Below are 18,815 nucleotides of genomic sequence, written 5' to 3' on the forward strand. Positions count from 1 at the left end.
GCCATGACAGAGGTGGTTACACTTGGGAGGCTCCAAAAATCTAGTTTTTTTAAAGCTGACTCAGACAGACTGAGTGTTACAGCAGAATGTTCTGTGGTTATAAAGAAGGTCACAGTCGAGGATGTTGGAAGTTACACCTGCAGACAGTTTAAATCAGGACAACAACAAAGTTAAGATGCTGAGGTTCATCTGTCTGTTATTAGCTGTGAGTATTTACATCATAATGTTTTCATCTCAAGCTGATATCTGGACACACAGTCGAGTGGTTGTATGAGGGTGATAAGAACAACATGGTGACAGCATAGAGTTCCTGTTCAGCCACTGTGGTTTTCACAGCTCGTCCTAATAATCAGAAGTCAAACTATAATGACTTACTTAAGTGTAACGTGACAGATAGTAAGAGTGGACAGATCCTGCTGTGTAGCGTTGACCTCCGGGCCTCGTGTGAGAAAACAGGTACATTTGGATTTATTTGATGAATTTTAAGACATTAGAACTTTAGTCTTTCTCATTTAGTTTCTTCAGATTAAAATTAGGTATTTTATCTTCAATTGTTGTCTTTTGTTTCTTCATATCGTTTCAACATAATCAAAAGGAAGCAAAGCACCGTCTGCAGAAACTACTGCAAAACAAGGTAGTGACTTAACATCTTACATCTCTCTGTCTCCTTATGAAGTCTAAACTACGAATAAGAGATATTCTCTTTATCAACATGTGAGATTGAGTCTGAACCAAAAAACATATTGGAAGTAAACAAGTGTTTTTTAAAGGGTTTCATAAGAGTTTTTTTTAAGGTTGTATTTGTTGTACTCATCATGAATAAAAATCATGTTATTTTATACATAACCATGCAAACTAAGATATAGTCAATGTAGTTACGATAGATGTGTTTAAAAATACATGTAATAATAATACATTTTATTTTTTAGTGCCTTTCAAGTCACCCAAGGACACTTTACAAATCCAGATAATACAGTTTATATATAAGAAAAAATAGAAGTGTCAAGAATATGATAACAATAACTAAAAGATGAATATTTTTAAAGCACCAGGAAAGGCTAAACATCTGAGGTTTCAGTTGTGACTGGTGCAGACCCTGAGGGAGAGCACTCCAGAGGCTAGGCTATAGCCACACTGAAGCCGGTGCAGTCACACTATCAGCCTCTTTATCTCCCCAAACTAAACTTCCTTTAAATTGCAGTCATTTTGTGTGTATGTGTGTGTGTTCTTTAATGAAGTCACTTTCCATAAAGACAAAACTAGTATAAAAAAATTAATTGGAAGTGAGCAAGCAAATGATAATTGATTTATTTTCAATAACTCAGTGAAAGTACGTATAATGATGGAGTACAAAAGATGGAGAATAATTTTCTCAACCCACAAAAAACATTTAGTCCTTCAACTCAGGTGAAGTTTGATTTGATGCCTCACTATCAAATGAATGTTTTAAACACATCTGGATATCAAATGTAATTCTCTCTTATTGTAGCGACAAGATTTTGAACAAAACAGAAAGAGTTGTGAATGTAATTTATAAAGAAATACAGTATATTTGGTTAAAATGTAGGTACATGTTTACAGTGGTAGTGTAGGTGGGCGAACTCAAGAATAATTTACCATTCTCCAAACCCCTTCCACACATTACTAAACATTAAACTGATTTACTAGGGTAGAAATAGAGATTACTTCCAAAAAACCTACACTATTTGTACTTTATTATTGTTTTGTTATTGAAACACATATAGAACTTGTTCATCTTTAATTAAAAATATTTTAAGCGGTTTGATTTTCTAAGCACAAAAAAAGTTGACAATTAGCCAAAATATTTTAAATGCACATTAACTAATGACAGTCTACAGCCATGTTAGCAGCTCTGTGAGGTTATCATGTATTCAGGAGAATGTAGGCCATAACAGTGGTACTTTGAGTAATGTCAGAATTATAACGTTCAATATTCATTTTCAAAAAGATCAGTACAATTGATATTTGATAAACATTTACCATAACAAGCGTAATATAATAAAATAAATAAACACACGTCATCATCATTTTCATCATAGTCCAGTGCAGCATTAATAACTGAGATGAGTAAATTGTCAGACATGCAAAGGTAGTTCTTGTAATCCTGCCATGGCCAGTTGCCTTTGCTTGTTGGAAAAGGTCACTACCATCTCCTTGGTCTTGTTCACATTAAGTTCCAGACAGGATTTATCACACCATTCTACAAACTCATGAAGAGCTGAGCTGTGGTGGTGTAGGGGGCCTGAAAGGAAAGATAGGACAACTGTGTCATCAGTGAACTTGACCGTGACAGTTTGGCTGGGTGGACCTTTCATTCATCAGCTTAAAGAATGAAGAGCAGGGGTGAAAGGACATAGCCTTGTAGCCTTGTGGGGAACCAGTTGAGGTGTACAGACACCAGATAATGTGTCACTGACCAAGACTCTGTGACCTTTTTGTAAGAAAGTCCATTGTCCACACAGTTAGTGGTCATCTAGGTGATAATGAGTAGAGAGAAATGTGGCTGCAAGTGTTAAATGCTGAGAAGAATCTCAGCAAAAGGGAGTCTGGCTGTAGTGTTGGGAGATTCCAGATGTTTGTGGATAGAGTCTAAAATAAATACCTTCCCATCATCCACCCCTCTACCTGCACGGAGGAAAACTGGAGTGGGTCCATCTGTGCCTTGATAATATGATTTTTGATGACCCTCTCCATAGCCTTCATCACCAGAGAAGTGAGAAGCACTGAGGTTATTCACAGTTTTAAAAGTATCTTTATTTTTGGTATGGGAATAAACTGTGGAGTCCTTCCACATCTGGGGGACCCTGCTGCCAGCCAAGGATCTACAGATCAACAGCTGGAGCACTCCCCCTAGCTGCTCAGCACGGTACCTCAGGGTTCGACCTCTGATGTCGTCTGGTTCAGTTGTTGTGTTGACTTTTGTCTTATAAAGGGCTCTCACCACATCCTTTGTGTTTATAGTGAGGGAAGAGTCGCCAGGTTTGAGCCTGGAGACTATGTCGTATAGCTGAATGTTGCTTTCTGTCTCGAATCTAGTGGAAAAAGGATTTGAAGTCATTAGCAGTATTCACAGCTTCCATGTTCTTAATACCCTGCCAAGCTGTACAGAGGTTCCCTTTCGTAAATAATTGTTCCACCTTGACTTTATATAAAAGTTTAGCAGATTTTACGGCACACTTAACTTCAGACTTCAGACCAGAAGCACCGACATCACACGTTATGAAGCAGCTGCTGCTCCATGTCCTCAGACCCCAGGTCCACCATGCACAAGATCCACTGCAGTTTGGATACCAGGAACCGCTCCTGCTGAGAGACAAGCTGACAGAGATGAGGGTGGAGCCACTCCTGGTGCCATGGATTATGGACTACAGTACGTCAGACTGAAGGGCTGCATGTCAGACACTGTGGTCAGCAGCACCGTAGCACCACAGGGGGCCGTGCCCTTTCCTGTCCTCTTCACCTTGTACACATCTGACTTCCAGTATAACTGGAGATGATGGTGTGGTGAACTATGAAAACGATGGAGACCCTTCTGCCTCTGTCAGACTCCACTGGTCAACAACTTCCATATCAACATCAGCTCATCAGAGAAAAGACTCCACTGCAGTTAAATAACAGCACATTTACACGAGTAGTTGAAGCCTTTAGAGAACAAAAATCTCATAAGATCATTTTGGGTTTTTTTTAACACTGATTGCTTTTATTTATCAATGTTTGTGTGTTTTGTGCTCATTCCAGACTGACTTTGAACACAATTTTTAAAGACTTGATTTCATCTCATATTAGGAAGCTCACTGTGAGTTTTATAAAATTCTATTTATTTAGCTAACAACTTAATCTGCATATTAATGGTATATTTACCACTTAATTATACACATTTTATGATTCCTTCATGTACTAACTAATATTACTATGAATATTCTGTCTCTACTAGCGGTACAACCTCCCTGCCATGTCATGTTTCGTACTTTTAGTCAGTTTTTTATTATCTGTTGTTTTGGTCTGTTGGGTTTTGGGGGTCTGTCTTGTCTGTCGTCTAGTGTTTAGTAACCTTTGTCATGTCTGTTACCCCAGTGATCCCTCTGCATGTCTGTCTCTGTTCCCCTCGTACTGTACTGCACTTGCTAGCCTTCGTGTCCTGCGTTTGGGTCCTCCAACCTGCACAACCTGCTTCACCACACAAATCTGTGACATCCTCTTGTCCACTTCTGGTAGTAAACCTTCCCTCTGTTGGCTGACAACAGCTGTATTCTTACAGGTCACTGAAATGTATAAATGCAGATAAATGCATCTGAAGTGAGTTGCAAGATTACATGTGGTGGATTTTGGACCAAGATAAGTCAGAGACTTTGTACAACAATGTGTAATGATCATGTTGGGTTCAGAAAAGTACGTTTATGGTTAGATATCTTCTCAGAAGATTAACATGGCTCCTCCCTAAACTCTTTGAGACACACACACCAAAGGACATTGGCTATGCATGAGAGAGGAAAATGAAGAAAAGTTAAAAAGAGTGTTAAAAACTGATGTTTGTCTTGAAAAGATCACACATACAGTAAGTGTGAACAGTTCCAATAAATGGGTCAAACTGAACAGCTATGACCGGGGTTTGGCTGATCACTAGAGTGCAGAAAAATGTTAAGATGTCAACAACACAGTTGATAAAAGGTTCACAGTTAAACTTAATCATTCTCATGAAGACCATATGTGTTTTATGTATTTGAGTATGCTATAGTATTGTTTGATATAACCTCTTGGAAAGCACTAGTATGTTTGACCTACTGTTTGCAGTGTTAAAGTCTGCATTATGAGGCAAGATTTTAGATTGGGAAAGTATGACTCAACCCAAAGACTTGCATCGTAGTGAGTTTACAGAGTAATTTTTTTTGTTGGAATGCAAGAGCATAGGTTTTGTTTCAGCACTAGAGGGGACTATTATTAACAGGGAGTTATCCCCCAGACAATTTGAGATTAAAGGCTTCGTTTCCTGCATAATGGTGAGAACTACTTCCCAAATTTCTTCCTTTTCTACGTAAATTTATGGTTTTCAGATTTTCTATATTAGTTTTAAACATGCATTCTCCTGTAGATCAACTTCTCTCATTTAATAAAATCCCTGCTGAGAGACCTCATATGATTTGGTCTTCCCTCATTTTTGGGACTTTTGTTTTATTGTGGCGGCTTTACACCTCAATGAGAAATTGAGGACTGGACTGGACTTTAACAGTGCCTTGTGATGGACCTGTCCAAAAGGTACCACGCTTCTCACCCAATGTCAGCTGGGAGTGGCTGCAGCCCCCCTCGACCCTGCACAGATAAACTGGTATACATTATGGTTGTACTTTAATAGCTCCTGTTTCAGCCGGTTTTCTGGTCATGTTCAAAACTTCCTAAACATTAAAAATAACCCTGATATCTGGGTTCTCTGACACATGGAGAAAAAAGTCATAATTTATGTTTATTATGTTATAATTTATTGAGAATTCATAAAATTTTACTACCTGCCCTTAGCCTGTGTTATTGCTCTGCTGTTAGTATCCCTTTCAGACCGTCTGACTGAACTGGATGAGACAAGGAGGTGGAAACCTAAACTAAATGAAAGTACTTTAATCTCACAACAAATGTTTACAATAATCAGGAATATCCTTTCTGGAAATGTGAAATGTCCACACATTTGTAACTTCTTGGCTGGATTACTGCAATTTCTTATCAGGCTGCTCGAATAAATCCCTTAAGACTCAGATTCAGAATGCTGCTGCACATGTTACTGACAAGAGATCATGTTTCTCCTGTTCTCTGCAGTGTAAAATCCAGAATATTTGCGGATGAAACGACCGTGGTGGGACTCAACTAGGGAGAGGATGAGTCTGCCTACTGAGAAAAGGTCCAGAAAGGGTCAGTATGGTGCTCCAACAATAACTGACTCTGAATACAAAAACAAAATAAAAATTCCTCCCTAGACTTCAGGAAGTAAAGAGCTGACCCCCTCCCATCTTCATAAACTGAGACTGTGTGGAAAGGGTTCACAGTATAAAATCCTGGGAATCCACAGACAACCTCTCCTGGTCTACCAACACCACAGCTGCTGTAACAGAGGCACAGCAACGTCTGCACTTCCTGCAAGTTCGGAGGAGAAACAACTTATACGTAAAGATGCTGGCATCATTCTGCAATAGAAGGCACCATAACATACTGCCTCACAGTGGTATGCTGGCTGCTCAGCAGCAGACAAAAAAGCACTTCAGAGGGTCGTCAACACTGCAGAAAAAACTACCCTCCCTGTAGGACACTGCAGCCTTTCCAGAGCAAAAAACATTGTTACTTCTCACCCTGACCCCCATTTCTTTGATCTAAGGTAAAGGTACTTTATTGTCAAATACACATAGCAAATTTCATTCTCTGCATTAAGGAGTACAGCAGCCACTGCACAGCACCTGGGGACCAACCCCTGATCAATGGCACTGACTGGAGAACCTTACATGTTTTGATGGTGGGGGAAACCCACGCAGACACGGGGAGAACATGCAAACTTCACACAGAAAAGCCTGAACCATCGGGTTTGTACCTGGGATCTTCTTGCTGTGAGGCCACCAGACGAATGAACAGTTTCTTTCCAAAGGCCATCCAGACTCTAAGTCTACACACAATGACTCTGACCCCCATATTTTATTATTGCATTTTACTGATTTGTAGAATATTATTACTCAGAACTGTGCAATATAATTTATTATTACAGTTTTATGATAATTGTTATATAAATGCTGTTTTTTGTTGTATATGGATTTGTGCAATACAGTTTTTTTAAGCACCAATACCAAGGCAAATTCCTCGTATATGTGAAAATGTACCTGGCAATAAATCTGATTCGAAAGAAAACAAGTTGCATTATTGCAAACATTCAATCTTCACACCTTCTTCAAACATGCCATTGTCACAAATACACAGTGGGATTGGAGAGCATGTGAACTTGAGACTCAGAGCGAGGCTTAATATAGGCTAGTTTGTTTTTCACAGCGTTAGATTGGCTCAATGAATGCAGAAACCATTCAAAAATATTCCTCTGCCTTGTAATCAGTGACTTTGTCATCTTCACATGCTCATTCCAATTTTACATGATCTTCATTAGGTTGCTGCAACCTCATCTCATGTTGCTGATCAAGAATTTGGGGTCTCTGTCAGTCACTGTGGATGAGAGAAAACTCCATTTCAAAAACGTAAAAGTGAAAACTGTAACTGAGTTTTTGGCTGTTTGGACATCGGCAAGAAATTCAGAGAGACTGAAATCTAAAACAGACTAAAAGTCACTATGAGGAAGTGTCATCATCCTAACCACAGGAAGTAGCTGCAGCGTCTCTCTACTAAAGCACTAGTTTTGAAACTCAGACAGTTCTGAGCACGAGAACAAGAGACAGAAGAAGGAGAGACTCAGAGAATCATGAGAATTTCTTTATTTCTTACAGCGGTGCTTCAGTTTACAGGTAAGAATACACATATCACATACAGGTGAAACTTGAAAAATTAGCATATTGTGCAAAAGTTAATTTATTTCAGTAATTAACTTAAAACGTGAAACTAATATATTATATAGACTCATTACATGCAAAGTGAGATATTTCAAGCCTTTATTTGATATAATTTCAATGATTATTGCGTACAGCTTATGAAAACCCCAAATTCAAAATCTCATAAAATTTGAATATTACATGAAATCAATAAAAAAATAAGGATTTTAAATACAGAAATATCAGCCCTCTGAAAAGTATAATCATGCATATGTACTCAGTACTTGGTTTGGGCCTCTTTTGCATGAATTAATGCCTCAATGCGGCGTGGCATGGATGTTATCAGCCTGTGGCACTGCTGAGGTGTTATGGAAGACCAGGATGCTTCAATAGCGGCCTTCAGCTCTTCTGCATTGTTCGGTCTCTCAGAACTGAAGAAGTCCTTTGGATGAGGGACGAAACGTCTTCCAGTATCTTCAACCAAGTCCAGTTGCCCTTGACTTTAACCTTCGTTGGATAACTATGACCTGGATGACTGAGAATCTTCATAGACTTCGGTCTCATGTCTTTCATCTTTCTCTTGGCAATGCCCCATAGATTCTCTACGGGGTTCAGCTCGGGCGAGTTTGCTGGCCAATCAAGCACAGTAATCCCATGGTCATTGAACCAGGTTTTGGTACTTTTGGCAGTGTGGGCAGGTGCCAAGTCCTGCTCGAAAATGAAGTTAGCATCTCCATAAAGCTCGTCTGCTGAAGGAAGCATAAAGTGCTCTAAAATGTCCTGGTAGACGGCTGCGCTGACTCTGGACTTAATAAAGCACAGTGGAACAACACCAGCAGATGACATGGCTCCCCAAACCAACACAGACTGTGGAAACTTCACACTGGACTTCAAGCATCTTGGATTGTGTGCCTCTCCGTTCTTCCTCCAGACTCTGGGACCTTGATTTCCAAATGAGATGCAAAATTTGCTCTCATCAGAAAAGAGGACTTTGGACCACTGAGAAACAGACCAGTTCTTTTTTTCTTTAGCTCAGGTAAGACGCTTCTGACGTTGTTTGTTGTTCAGGAGCGGTTTGACAAGAGGAATACGACATTTGAAGCCCATGTCCAGGTCCCGCCTGTGTGTGGTGGCTCTTGATGCAGTAACTCCAGCCTCAGTCCACTCCTTGTGAAGCTCCCCTGCACATTTGAATGGCCTTTTCCTGACAATCCTCTCCAGGCTACGGTCATCCCTGCTGCTTGTGCACCTTTTTCTTCCACACTTTTCAACAATTGTCAGGTCAGCAGTCTTCCCCATGATTGTGAATTCCACTGAACCAGACTGAGAGACCAATTAAAGGCTCAGGAACCCTTTGCAGGTGTTTCGGATTAATTAGTTAATTAGATTGTGACACTATGAGCCTACGATACTGATCCTTTTCACAATATTATTATTTTCTGAGATTTTGATTTTTGGGGTTTTCATAAGCTGTACGCCATAATCATCAAAATTATATCAAATAAAGGCTTTAAATATCTCACTTTGCATGTAAGGAGTTTCACCTGTAACTTGATCAATATTATTAAAGATTCTTTATAAGCTACATTTGATTTAACTAAGAAAACCAAATCTGTTGTTTCTAGGGTGACCAGACGTAGACTACCGAAAAAATTGGGACTTCCTGAATTACGAGTTGTCCCGACTCCTCCTGTTTGTCCCGAAAATTACACTAAACATGAGTTTTGATTATAGCCTGATAAAAACATTAAATACAGATCGTTGTGGTTCACATGTGTGGTGTCCGAACAATAATGCTGCGATGATGTGTTGAGAAGAAATCCGCTTGACACTGTTCTTGATTATAAAAGTTTATTACATCAAAGAATTCAGCATCAATTACAAGCTCTGCAGCAGCTTGGAGAGTGACCCAGCCCGATGGCCACTCTGTCTCTCTGTACATCGAACACAGCTTATATAGGACATGTTTAGGTCTCTGCTAAAAACCATATAAGGGCACAGTGCTGTAGAATAAGTGTAACCATCTGTTAGACACCACAGAAGGGTACAGTCCCTTCATACACACTAATCTCTACTTCCCCTAACACTGGGTCCACTGTGCCTCTCTCCAGCTCTGGGTCAGGGGTCAAGTTCTATAGGAGGGTTCACTCTTTGTACACCCATCAATCATTACTTCCCCATAAGGGTTCACTGTCCCTCTCACCAGCTGCAGAGCATTATATTAAACTGTAATGGTCAAATGCACATATGTTATACACCACACATGCTACAGCAGGGGCTGCAGCGCATGGTGCACATTGTTTCAACAAATTATTTTAGCCACAAAGTAACACGCGTGCTCTTTTCCCTTGTTAGCTAGATTAAGATAGTGGAAGTTACAGCCGCGAGGACAAGGGAGTGTAGCTGCAGGCAGCCGAAGAAGAGGTCTGAGCGCGGACAGATATCTGCACAACGCGCACTGATAACATGAATAGAATTAAATTAATTACCAGATCATCATGACTAACCCACTGTTACATGCCCAGTGTCGTTGTGTTTTTCCTAATGACTTCATGAACAAAAATAATGCATTTTAGTGTTGGGTTTTGATTTTCACATTCATTGATACTGAACCATCCAGGAAGACCAACAGTAAAGGCCGGGTAAGCTGTCTGATTGGTTCTAGTGATGATGGCAGTGAATGAAAACACTTCTCTCATTTAATGTTGTGTAATTTCTGTGTTGTGCTGTTTGTCTCTTTTCCAGGTTCTGGGTAAAGATGGTGATGATGAAGATGATGCAGTGACCTACAGCAGCGTGAAAGCTTCCTCTTCTTCTGCTGGAGCCTCAGCTGATCCCAGCGACCTCTACGCCACCGTCAACTAACCAAACAAATAAGAGACCACAGTGTAGTTACAGCTCATATCATTACAGGTAATTTACACTGAGAACTGATAAATGTTTTTATTCGACTTTTATGATCATTTTCAGGATTTATTGCTGTAAAAAGCCTTTTAGTCCAGAAGGGGGTGCAGTAGGTTAACTAGTAGCACAATAACAACATTATCTGGCTGCTTGAAATGTAACAGAACATAATATATGGGACATTTAGCTTGATGAACTTGCTGTCAGGCACTTTAATGTGCTAGTGCTGTGTTTTTTTATGTTGTGGTATGAAAGTAATTAAAACAAACTCAGAGGAAGTGGGACAGCGCTCATCTTGACTGAGTCACTTTTGAGAATTGAATCAAACAGCTGAATGAGAGGAAACTGTGGAAACAACACAAGGGTTAAATTTTCACTGGTGTTAATTCCAGATAGTTCAGATCAGTGTGAAATTCATACTAGCTCATGTCAGCCAGAAGAGAAGGAAGTCTGCCTACATTTAAAGGAACAAGTGACATATGAGAGGAAAAAGTAAGAACAGCCACTATGAGGAAGTGACAAGTGACTAATTAGAGGAAGTAGATGCAGCATTTCTCTTTAAGAAGCAACTCATTTAGAGATTCAAAAGTAGAAGAAGCAGAGAGAAAAGACAGACAGAGGGGCACGATGGTTGATCAGATGGATTAAAATATTTTTATTTCTCATGCTGATGCTTCAGTTTTTTAGGTAAGAATGCATAGAACATGTATGTATAACAGAAACATTAATAAAGCAAATTTGCTTAAATCATTACTTTATTACCGAACCTCTGTTTTAACAAAGACAGCCAAGTAGTGTATTTGTTTAACAGCAGATTGAATGGTGAACTCTTGCAAACCAAGGATTGAGGCACAAAAGCTACATTTTGTTGCATGTTTATTATTAATATTTATATTGTAATACTGGTACTTATTGTTTTCATGCCTCATGTTATTGAGTATGTTAGTCCTGTTACAAAAACAGCATGTTACTAAATGCAATATTTCGGTCATGTTAAGATAATTACAGTAGAAGTGTTTTGTAATAGTAATGCTACCTTGTTACCAGGACTACGTAGATGGCAGCTAGTTACGTTTTGTCATGATGTTGTTGTTGTTAGTGAACGCTCACTGGCTCTGGTGTGGACTGGAAAAGTTCATCTGCACTGGAGTTTGAGCTTTCTGACCATAACGTGACACAGAGTCGGCGTGTGGCATTACAAAAAAAACGTTTTGATAGGGGGGTCTGGGGGTCCTTCCCCAGAAGATTTTAAGCATTGAACACTTTCTGCAGACATTTTCCGCACCAGGTAAGAACAAAATTCAGGTGGCAGGTGACAATTCAGAATATAAAAATATAATAGAATATAATGCAGTAATCAGTATCTTATTATTGTTTTTAGCCTAAGTTACTTTTTTTGGACAACACACAGTTTTCTTATATATTTACATTGCATTGCAGGCTTCTTGTGCAAATAAACCTTTCTCAAAGCATTTTTAAGAGATAAGAGATGTGATTGGGCCGGCCCAGTGTCAGTATAGAAAATTAGGCTACCCAATGGGCCTCTGTCCATGCGTTATGGGCCGGTCGTTGGCCCATTTTTAAAAAAACAGTTATATAAATACATAATTTATTTTACACCGGCCCCAAAGGTGCCCGGTATGCCAGATTACAAGTCCATCATCCCTGGCTTCATCCACGACTTTAAACCCTAGCTCTGAATCTCAAATGACTGTAGCCTATGTAGGCCTACATCCACATGTAAACGAGTCTGCTGGCGCTATATAGATAAGGACAGCCCGGCCAGTTTGTGTCTCCGCGGACGTTAACGCCGTTGTCATTTTTGGTGCTTCTACTGCGACCTGCGAAAATTCATTTTCCTCTCTCAAAAATGTGTTCTCCGAACACAGGAGCGCTTCACGCCAGACTAGTTCAAAGTTCTCAAGAAGTTCTGGTCTGTGAGTTCAAGTTACAGTTTCATGTAGGCCGGTTGTTATCTTATTTAGACTATCTAACTGGTATTATGTAGCCTACTGTCAAAGTTCACTATTTTGTTTGTTTACTTTGTTTTGTTGTCCATTGTGTTGTGATGAGACTATCAATATAGTAGCCTATTTAGTTTCATTTTTTTTGTGCTGTCCATTGTCCTGAAATTTCCCTCTTGCCGCAGAGAAACAGATGTTTTATTTATTTTTGACAACAGAGATTGTAGAATCCTATATGTTGTGAGTGTGTTTGATATTGTTTTGATAATGGTAGCCAACACGGTGCTTTTTTAGTAGCCTAGTAGCCCATTGGAAACCCTAATGGTAGAGCATAGTTTTCACGCGATGTCAAGGAAAACGCTCCCTTAGAGGGCAAAAAAACATTATTTTCCGCTGCCCGCCAACCAGGAAGCAAGTGATACACTGTTACTTTGAGTTTGTTACTTTTGCATTGCCAAAATGCTGGATGGTTGTTGTACCTTCGGATGCAATTGAAGGTGGTTTGGGCATCTGGTAAGGATGCCTCCTGGACGCCTCCCTAGGGAGGTGTTCCAGGCACGTCCAGCTGGGAGGAGGCCTTGGGGAAGACCCAGGACTAGGTGGAGAGATTATATCTCCACATTGGCCTGGGAACGCCCTGGGATCCCCCAGTCGGAGCTGGTTAATGTGGCTCGGGAAAGAGAAGTTTGGGGTCCCCTGCTGGAGCTGCTGCCCCCGCGACCCGACCCCGGATAAGCGGATGAAGATGGATTAATGGACTAGGTGTGCGCTGTTAACTTTGTTTATAACAAAGCTTTGGTCAGAATGATTTAGGAGGAGTTGGTTTGCAACACTTCAGGCTAATCACTTACAGAAAAGGCAGTAGCAATAATAACTAGGCCTTTAGGATATCCAAAAAAAAATCCCCATCACTAGTGCCCACCCATTGAAAATAAAGGACCCCTGCTGAGCTCAGTCTGACGTGACATGTAATGTTGCCATCCTCTACAGTTAAGAAAGAGAAACGATAGTCCAGAGTGATCCTTCCTCCTGCAAGTTGACATCTGAATGTCCCTCATTAGCAGCGACTAACAGTATTTCTCTCTCATCTTCTCAGCACTAGCAACCAGACAACTTCCCCTCTCCTTCAATGTCAGAGTTGGAGATGAAGTCACTTTGCCTTGTGAAAATGTGAAAGACGGTCAGCAAAACTGTGAATATACTACATGGCTCTTCAGTGGTTTAGGGAGCAGAGCAGCAGTAGAGCTGATTAATCTTGGGCAGATTGTTGTAAAAGTCGAAGCTAAATCAGACAGACTGAGTGTTACAGAGAACTGTTCTCTGGCTATAAAGAAGGTCACAGACGAGGATGTTGGTCGTTATTACTGTCAATCTGCCTCAAACTACCCAAAGGTTTACAAAAGACTGCAGTCTCAGTACTGTGATGCTGTATTATTGTCCGTAGCAGCAAGGAGTTAACTTGGAAACATGTTTTCAAGAATCATTAAAAGAAAAGGCAGTTTAGAGTGGGGCCATGATTGAATGATAAGATCAAGGCCAGGTTTTTTCAGGACAGTTTGGACACAAGCAGTTTTAAAGTAATCTGGGACACGTCGACAGTGAGCTGTTTAAAACTGACAGCAGATGTGTACCAACACACTCCACACCTTCAAATACAAACTTGGTTGGGATAATGTCAAGAGGGCTGGAGGATACTCTCATCTGAGACACAGTTTCTGTGAGTTCAGGCAGAGAAGTTAAAGACAGTTCACTCATTAAAACATTTCCTCTTAAATTCAATCCGGAGAAACTTAATTGAAAAAAAAGCTTAAGGAGTATTTAAAACCTACCACCTACCTGGTGGAGGAGCTGCAACGGCAGAGGCCAGTGAATGTTGAGCAGCTCGAGTCAGAGTGGAAATGAAGGGCTGGCAGAACACAAACGGGCTGAAACAAGGAGGCCTGGCTGGTGTTGAGGGTCACTGATGATGAGGCAGAGACTGAAGCATTTTGCAGTGCATTGATAACCTGGTTTGAAATTAGATCAGGGTGTTGTCTGCAGCAGAGTGACCAGGAGCAGCAGATGAGGCTGTGTGAGAAGGAGAATGAGGAGGAGAAGAGGTCTTTCTCCTCTTAGGCTGAGGAGCCTGAGAAGGACCTGATTTCTTGGTCCTATTGTGGTCACGAGCAGGCCCAGAGGGGGGACCATTTGAAGCAGAAGCTTGTTGAACAGGAGGTGGTGAATACTGAAGACTGCTTGATCCACCAGCTGGTGGAGCGAGAGAGGGAGGGAGGCCTGGAGCTGGAGTGATGCTGCAGTCTTTTATCTGGTCGGGGTCCTCCAGGAGAGAAAAGACAGTTTGAAAGTCTGACAGCAACAATATGATTGGCTCACAGAGGTTGTGGCAGATTCTGATTGGTTTAACTGAAAGAATGAACGCCCTCAATCTAATGATGAGAGTCAGCATGAACGATGTCTTCCTGATTCAACTTCTGCTGAGTTTCCTTAATCTTAAAAAAAGAGCTGCAAAGATAAAATGAGGAACCAGCAGATCTCAGAGCAGTAAAATATCATCTTATCTGTGTTCTTCAGCAGCTGCTACAGTATCACCATATTGCACCATGGACATCAGGAGTCAGATTCTGGTGGGAGAGGAGTTTGACTCTTCACCTGTCTGTTCATGTGTGCTGTCAAACATCACCATGGATCCTGTCTGTTTTCTAATAAACACTATCTGAAGAAAACAAGTTGCATCATTGCAAACATTTATCTTAACTAACAATCTTCACACCTTCATCTTCCTCTTTTTCTACAACTACACCATGTGACTGGACAAAGCGTGAACTTGAGTCCTAATATAGTTTGTTTGTTTCAGCGTTAGATGCATCCAGAAATATATTCCTCTTGTAATTAGTGACTTTGTTGTCTTTACTCGCTCATTTCAGTTTTACAGGATCTGCGTGAGACTACAGCGTCCTCTGACCTCTGACATCTTTACTGACGGCAGCATCTGATATTGCTATATAATAATTTGGAGTCTCTGTCAGTCACTGACAGCGTCTCTCTACTAAAGCACTAGTTTAGAAACTCAGACAGTTCTGAGCACGAGAACAAGAGACAGAAGAAGGAGAGACTCAGAGAATCATGATGGTTGAGTTCAAATGGATTTCTTTATTTCTTACAGCGGTGCTTCAGTTTACAGGTAAGAATACATATATCACATATATAAATGGAAGGCACATTGTAAAAAATAACTTGATCAATATTATTAAAGATTCTTTATTAGCTACATTTGATTTAACTAAGAAAACCAAATCTGTTGTTTCTAATGTGGTGAGTTTAGTGAACTCTTGGAAACTAAGGATAAAGAAATAATCGTCACTAACTATGAACATAACAGACATTTTCTCATTTCACTTTATTTTTCATCATTTTCTCAACAGCAGCAGCTGAAAAACTTCCCCTCTCCTTCACTGTCAGAGTTGGAGATGACGTCACTTTGCCTTGTGAAAATGTGATAGACGGTCAGAAAAGATGTGAATATACTACATGGCTCTTTGTTGGTTCAGGGGGCGGATCAGCACTAACGCTGTTTGAACTTGGACAGATCCACAAAGACGACAAATCTAAATCAGACAGACTGAGTGTTACAGAGAACTGTTCTCTGTTTATAAAGAATGTCACAGATGAGGATGTTGGTCGTTACACCTGCAGACAGTTCATATCAGGACAACAACAAGGTCCAGACTCTCCGGTTTATCTGTCTGTTATTATCAGTGAGTATTTCCATCATAATGTTTTCAGCTCAAACTGTCTTGTTAGAACAATATACTGAAACATTACAATAATTATGATCACAGTGATGAAGTTAACTTTACTCTTGTTGTCTTTCTCTCACAATATCTCCATCTTCACCAGTGACTGAACGTAAGGACGCTGATAAGGTGACATTAAACTGTTTTGTTTTGAAATATGAACAGTTCTGTAGACACACAGTGAAGTGGCTGTATGAGGGTAAAGATGTGGACAAAGATAACAAAGACATGAAGACATCACAGTCTGGCTGCTACACCACTGTGACTTTCCCGGATTCTTACTTTATTAACAAATCAAAGTCTAACTTGAAGTGTAAAGTGACAGATGGTTCCTCTGGAAAAGTGCTGTTCACCTTCAGCCCTCAGTTCTCAGGTGAGAAAACAGGTGAGAATATGCTGAGCTGTTCAAGATGACTAAAACCACCAAAACATTTGTTTATTTGATGACTTTTTAAGATGACATCATTCTTTCTCATTTAGTGACAGCAGATGGTAAACATGAGGGATTTTCTAACTGAACAGTTTCTTGGGTTGTGTTATTTCATTCATGCAGGTGACGCACAAACAACAACAACAACAACTGAAAACACAAAATCAGTTACAGCCACAACAACAACCAATGATACTTCAACAAAACTACAAGGTAGTAACTCATCTTTCTCTGGAGTCTCTCTGTCTTCCTGTCAGCCTCTTTCTCTCCCCATACTGAACTTCAAAATTTTGCTTTTTAATTTATTCATCTTTTTATTGGTTGTTGTAGCCTACATGTTTACATAGTTACAGAACTTTAAACAAAACAAAAAGCTTCAGCCGAAAATGTTTAATATTTTTATTCTCTTTCCAGCTTTGTGGTGGCTCATCATTGTGTTTTTGGGAGTTGCAGGACTCTTGTTTGCACTCATCAGATGGAAGAAAACTAAAGGTGAGAGCAAACACATCGGGTAACGTGGGGTAAGACACCCCCCTCACACAGTATTTCTAGCTAAAAACACAAAATGTCAGCATTTCTTCTGGCTGTCCCTATTCTTGCTGAACTAAAAATGTCCTCTGTTTCATAACAATTTTTATGTAAAGTTGCTTGTTAAAGTTATTTGATCAAAGCCATTAGCCATTACTAAATTTATCAATTTTTTTTGTCATTTGAAATAAGCTGTAATTTTTCTTTATTGTGTTCAATTAAAATATATATGTACTGTATGTTACATTAAGGGGAGTCTTAAGATAAGTTATGTAATTGTTCAGAGAGAAAGATTTTTGGTTAAAGTAGTAAACCCCCCCACCCCCACGACCCGTTACCTTGCTTTTATATGGTTGATCGTTTATAAGTTATATGTTATTTAGGCACTGGATAGCCCCTTTAGCCAACTAGAAACTTCACTATCAGAGAGTAAAATTCTGAGGTTATAAGCTCACTTATGCTCATATTTCTATCTAGCTAGCTAACTGGCATAAACATATTTTACCTCAGACTTTCTGTTAATGAAGTTCCAGCAACCTCAATATTTAAAAGTCTGACAAATAAATTATAGGAAAGCACATTAGGCAAGGCAAGTTTATTTTTACAACTTAGGGCTAAATACCCTTGCTTTACACCAGCTACTAGAAAATGTCTTTTCAATACAAAAAAATACGTTTCATTAAATACAAATTAATTTCTCAACTGTAGCTATTTATTTCACTTTATAATATGTTACCTTAAGAAGAAGAAAGGGGGCGTGTCTTATCCCAAACTACCCTATAAACAAGAAGTTTTGATGAACCTGGATTTTTATTGTTGAAGCTAAAGTCGACTCTCTTTTGTCTCTTCAGGAAAAAAACCCCAGATGGATGAAAACACTGTGAGTTTTACGGCTGAGTAATCAAATGTTTCTACAGTTATGACAGAGCTGAATCAGCTGCTCTCTGACAGAGTCATCCAAATCTAAACAGCCTTCACAGAGCCAGTGTTTGACCACATGGAAGTAGACTCTGTTTGTTTGTTGTTTTCAGGGACGGAGCTTAAACCCTGCAGTGAGTCCAGAAAGCAGTCAGGACACGGTGAGATCTCACACTACACCCAGGACAAAGTTACACTCACTGTTTTTAGATTTGTTGTTCAAAATGTAGCTCTATGAGACACACAGTGACTCTTGAATCTAAGTTCTTTCTGCAAGAGAAGAAGTGGGGAGTCTGATGATGCAGCTGGACTACACCAGAACAGACCAGAACACAATCAAGTCCACATGTTACTGAGCAGCCATTATGTTGTCTTCTCTGTGTAGGCTGATCCTGAAGATGGTGTTTCCTACGCCTCCTTCAGCTACACCAGGAAGACCAACAGTAAAGGCCGGGTAAGCTGTCTGATTGGTTCTAGTGATGATGGCAGTGAATGAAAAACACTTCTCTCATTTAATGTTGTGTAATTTCTGTGTTGTGCTGTTTGTCTCTTTTCCAGGTTCTGGGTAAAGATGGTGATGATGAAGATGATGCAGTGACCTACAGCAGCGTGAAAGCTTCCTCTTCTTCTGCTGGAGCCTCAGCTGATCCCAGCGACCTCTACGCCACCGTCAACAAACCAAACAAATAAGAGACCACAGTGTAGTTACAGCTCATATCATTACAGTTCATTGATAACTGATAAATGTTTTTAT

The 18,815-nt window shown here is 39.9% G+C and overlaps 1 long non-coding RNA gene across 1 annotated transcript; it reads left to right on the forward strand.

The window, feature by feature from the left end:
* The first annotated feature begins 18,182 nt into the window (after window positions 1-18,182).
* Window positions 18,183-18,661, forward strand: LOC119909519. Its single transcript, XR_005445469.1, has 3 exons — window positions 18,183-18,222; window positions 18,447-18,515; window positions 18,620-18,661. It is a non-coding gene; the product is annotated as an uncharacterized LOC119909519 (long non-coding RNA).
* The last annotated feature ends 154 nt before the right edge of the window (window positions 18,662-18,815 follow it).

The sequence above is a fragment of the Micropterus salmoides genome, unplaced genomic scaffold (genome assembly GCF_014851395.1).
Source record: "Micropterus salmoides isolate LMB-PRFRI ecotype aquatic unplaced genomic scaffold, ASM1485139v1 Ms_hic_scaffold_18, whole genome shotgun sequence".
Taxonomy (NCBI): domain Eukaryota; kingdom Metazoa; phylum Chordata; class Actinopteri; order Centrarchiformes; family Centrarchidae; genus Micropterus; species Micropterus salmoides.